Source organism: Triticum urartu, chromosome 3 (genome assembly GCF_003073215.2).
Source record: "Triticum urartu cultivar G1812 chromosome 3, Tu2.1, whole genome shotgun sequence".
Lineage (NCBI taxonomy): Eukaryota > Viridiplantae > Streptophyta > Magnoliopsida > Poales > Poaceae > Triticum > Triticum urartu.
This window is the reverse complement of record NC_053024.1, coordinates 109,783,919-109,789,508: the sequence shown is the minus strand read 5'-3', so window position 1 is coordinate 109,789,508 and position 5,590 is coordinate 109,783,919.

The window sequence follows — 5,590 nt, the reverse complement described above, 5'->3', positions numbered from 1 at the left end:
AATCCTAAGCAACTCAAGGACCCACGGAGAGAGTTGGGGGTTTCGTTATTTTCATATTTGAGTTTCTCAAATTTTGAGAATAGGATCATTTGATTTTATTTATTTTATCATCAATTATTTCTATTACAAAAATATGAGAGAGGAAATAAAATGAATTTCCCAAAATAGAGAAATATTGAGGATCAAATAATAAAATCAAATAAGATTTTATTTCGGAGTTTTTCGGTGTTTTATTTGAATTTAGGAAAAATGTGCGTTTTTCAAAATTGCATTTAGGTCTCAAATAAATGTTCACCTCGTGCGGCTTGATTTTAGAAGCCCGTGAAAATTTATTTCGGAATTTTTGGAGTCCGTTTAGTATTTCTTTTTATTTTTTTCTTCTGCGCGTAATATAAAAAAATGAACCGACCTACGGGCCGTGTCCGGCTAGGACTCCGGCCCGAGGTGGTTTTATAAGCCGGCCCAGCCCCGGGGAACCCTAGCCCCGAGCCGCCCCAGCCGCCCGACCCCGCCGCCGCCGCCTGCCCCACCGCCGCCGCCGCCGCGCCACTCGCCGCCGCCGCCGCCCGCCCGCCGTCGCCGCCCACGCGCCGCCCCGCCGGAGCCGCCTCCCCGCCCGCACGCTCGCCGAGGTTCGCCGCCGCCTCGAAATCCGTGCCGGTTTTTTTTTAAAACCGATCGGTTTTCGGTCGGTTTTTTTTAGATTCGGTTTTTTTTAATAGATCGGTTTTTCCAGTTTATTTAAATAGCGAGCGTTCGTATGTTCGTTCGTTCTATCGAACGTTCGTCGTTTTTCTTTTTCTCGGATTAAATCCGCGATTTTTCTGATCGCGATTCCTGATCCGATTTTCGTTTTAGTGTAACTTTTCGCTCGTTTATCGGAATCAGGCGATTCAAGCGCCTGGAGTTTCGTCTCGAAACCCTCTATCCGTTTAACCAACTTAAACAAGATTTTGCTACTATAAAATTTGCCCTAGATCCAGATTAGTAGAACGAAGTTGTTTTCTTTCGCCGTTTGACTTCCGTTGCTTCGTTTGATTTGATTCTTTTTGCCAACCGGAGTTCTTAAGTTGAACCTTCTGGTTAAATCTCTTATTTGAGTTTTACCTGTGCATTAGATGAGTACTTATTGTATGCTTGTTTGTTGTCTGCGATAGAATACCCGGAGTGCGCCGCTTGTTACTTCGAATCGCTAGGTTTCCCGGATCATCAGCAAGGCAAGTAACACTTTGATCATACCTTTCCTACTACCTAGTTTTATTGCATTAGATCAATCCTCACACATTGCATGATTAGGATCTAATTAAATTGTGGGATGGGAAGTAGTTGAGGTAGTACCTATTACCTGTTTATTTTCAAACCTTTGGGAGTTACTTCTACGTTTGCTTATTATGCCATGCTATGCCAGTAGACGTGGATTGGGTGAGTGATATCCATGACAGATGTGAGTTTGGTTAATTAATGGCTTAACTAAGGTGGCAACTTAAACACACATATGGGTGGACTGAGGCACCTGGGTATTCCAGGACTTGCCTATTTTCTTTTGGACCGCTACCTAGGCTCAAAGGGATCATGAGATTATTCATGCTAGAAACTTCCGTGTGCAGCCACAAGCTATTATGGGCTCTAGCATAGTTGACTAAGTCATGCGAACTCTTATAGTGGTAGACTAGCAGATGTAGGGGATGTAGGTGGTACGGTCTACCCGATCGTAAGGTGCTAGCGCTTCTGAAAGACTATGTCTCGGTCATCCGTCTTCTCAAACACCTTGTAGTGCGAGAAACCAAATGGAGGCGATCGAGTCTTGTGGGGAAAAGTGCGCAAACCTCTGCAGAGTGTAATAAACTAATCATGATTAGCCGTGTCCCCGGTTATGGACATCTTGAGTATCTAGTACCTGGATTTTCATGTGAATCTCAACATGTTACTCTAAATTAATTTTGTTGGGTTTTGTTTAATGATGATGCTTAATTGGGATTGAGAATGTTGTCAACCATTCTCAATGTTTAACAACTACCATGATAGATAAATAAATTTTATTCCTTTGAAGTAGGGAAAAAATGACTTTACGCAAAACTGTAACCATAGAGCTTTCCACCAGCCAAATATGCATATAGTATAGCTGTTTCATTCCATTACTCTCTATGTGTTACATTGCCAGCATATTCCATGTGCTGACCCGTTTCGGGCTGCAACGTTAATGTTGCAGACTTTTCAGACGACGATTAAGGAGTTTTTAGGTCGTGGTTCTATACTCAGTGATGCCGTTGGAGTTGATGGACTCACTTATCTTCCAAGCCTTCCGTTGTTATCGTTATTAGATGGCCTTAAGCCATATTTACTGTAATAAGTTCTCTATGGAGACACTCGATGTAATAAGTGTGTGATTGCTACTCTGCTATAAATCCTCCGAGTACTGTGTGGTATCAGCATTACTGATCCAGGGATGACACCGGAGCACAGAGATCAGACTGTTTGAGGTCTGGTCGCTACAAATACATACTGATGTACGAGGTCCGATGAGTGTTGAGGCTCGCGGCGGGTATCATAATTTTCTGACCTTCAGAATTGATTTGAGCAGATATGGGTATATCTACTTGAAGAAACATAAGTATGAAACATTTGAAAAGTTCAGAGAATTTCAGAGTGAAGTGGAAAATCATCGTAACAAGAAAATAAAGTTTCTACGATCTGATCGCAGAGGCGAATATTTGAGTTACGAGTTTGGCCTTCAAATAAAACAATGTGAAATAGTTTCACAAACTCATACCACCTGGAACACCACAGCGTAATGGTGTGTCCGAACGTCATAACCGTACTTTATTTGATATAGTGCAATCTATGATGTCTCTTACCGATTTACCACTATCATTTTGGGGTTATGCATTAGAGACAGCTGCATTCACATTAAAGGGCACCATCTAAATCCATTGAGACGACACCGTATGAACTGTGGTTTAGCAAGAAACCTAAGCTGTCGTTTCTTAAAGTTTGGGGTTGCGATGCTTATGTGAAAAAGTTTCATCTTGATAAGCTCAAACCCAAGTCGAAGAAGTGCGTCTTCATAGGATACCCAAAAGTAACTGTTGGGTACACCTTCTATCACAGATCCGAAGGCATGATATTTGTTGCTGAGAATGGATCCTTTCTAGAGAAGGAGTTTCTCTCGAAAGAAGTGAGTGGGAGTAAAGTAGAACTTGATGAGGTAACTGTACCTGCTCCCTTATTGGAAAGTAGTTCATCATAGAAATATGTTTCTGTGACTCCTACACCAATTAGTGAGGAAGCTAATGATGATGATCATGTAACTTCAGATCAAGTTACTACCGAACCTCGTAGGTCAACCAGAGTGAGATCTGCACCAGAGTGGTACGGTAATCCTGTTCTGGAAGTCATGTTAATTGACCATGACGAACCTACGAACTATGAGGAAGCGATGATGAGCCCAGATTCCGCGAAATGGCTTGAGGCCATGAAATCTTAGATGGGATCCATGTATGAGAACAAAGTGTGGACTTTAGTTGACTTGCCCGATGATCGGCAAGCCATAGAAAATAAATGGATCTTCAAGAGGAAGACGGACGCTGATAGTAGTGTTACTATCTACAAAGCTAGACTTGTCGAAAAAGGTTTTGACAAAGTTCAAGGTGTTGACTATGATGAGATTTTCTCACTCATAGAGATGCTTAAGTCTGTCCGGATCATGCTAGCAAATTGCCACATTTTATGAAATCTGGCAAATGGATGTCAAAACTACATTCCTTAATGGATTTCTTAAAGAAGAGTTGTATATGATGCAACCAGAAGGTTTTTGTCGATCCTAAAGGTGCTAACAAAATGTGCAAGCTCCAGCGATCCATCTATGGACTGGTGCAAGCATCTCAGAGTTGGAATATACGCTTTGATGAGTTGATCAAAGCATATAGTTTTATACAGACTTGTGGTGAAGCCTGTATTTACAAGAAAGTGAGTGGGAGCACTACAGCATTTTTGATAAATATATGTGAATGGCATATTGTTGATTGGAAATAATGTAGAATTTTCTGGAAAGCATAAAGGAGTATTTGAAAGGAGTTTTTCAAATAAAGACCTCGGTGAAGCTACTTACATATTGAGCATCAAGATCTATAGAGATAGATCAAGGCGCTTGATAAGTTTTTTCAATGAGTACATACCTTGACAAGATTTTGAAGTAGTTCAAAATGGAACAGTCAAAGAAAGAGTTCTTACCTGTGTTACAAGGTATGAAATTGAGTAAGACTTAAAGCCCGACCACGGCAGAAGATAGAAAGAGAATGAAAGTCATTCCCTATGCCTCAGCCATAGTTTCTATAAAGTATGACATGTTGTGTACCAGATCTATTGTATACCCTACACTGAGTTTAGCAAGGGAGTACAATAGTGATCTAGGAGTAGATCACTGGACAGTGTCAAAATTATCCTTAGTGGAATAAGGATATGTTTCTCAATTATGGAGGTGACAAAAGGTTCGTCGTAAAGGGTTACGTCGATGCAAGTTTTTGACACTGATCCACATGACTCTAAGTCTCAATCTGGATACACATTGAAAGTGGGAGCAATTAGCTAGAGTAGCTCCGTGCAGAGCATTGTTGACATAGAAATTTGCAAAATACATACGGATTTGAATGTGGCAGACCCATAGACTAAACTTCTCTCACAAGCAAAACATGATCACACGTTAGTACTCTTTGGGTGTTAATCACATAGCGATGTGGACTAGATTATTGACTCTAGTAAACCCTTTGGGTGTTGGTCACATGACAATGTGAACTATGGGTGTTAATCACATGGTGATGTGAACTATTGGTGTTAAATCACATGGCGATGTGAACTAGATTATTGACTCTAGTGCAAGTGGGAGACTGAAGGAAATATGCCCTAGAGGCAATAATAAAGTTATTATTTATTTCCTTATTTCATGATAGATGTTTATTATTCATGCTAGAATTGTATTAACCGGAAACATAATACATGTGTGAATACATAGACAAACATAGTGTCACTAGTATGCCTCTATTTGACTAGCTCGTTAATCAAAGATGGTTAAGTTTCCTAACCACAGACATGAGTTGTCATTTGATTAACGGGATCACATCATTAGGAGAATGATGTGATTGACTTGACCCATTCCGTTAGCTTAGCACTTGATCGTTTGGTATGTTGCTATTGCTTCCTTCATGACTTATACATGTTCCTATGACTATGAGATTATGCAACTCCCGTTTACCGGAGGAACACTTTGTGTGCTACCAAACGTCACAACGTAACTGGGTGATTATAAAGGTTCTCTACAGGTGTCTCCGAAGGTACTTGTTGGGTTGGCGTATTTCGAGATTAGGATTTGTCACTCCGATCGTCGGAAAGGTATCTCTGGGCCCACTCGGTAATACACATCACTATAAGCCTTGCAAGCATTGTAACTAATGAGTTAGTTGCGGGATGATGTATTACGGAACAAGTAAAGAGACTTTCTGGTAACGAGATTAAACTAGGTATTGAGATACCGACGATCGAATCTCGGGCAAGTAACATACCGATGACAAAGAGAACAACATATAGTGTTATGCGG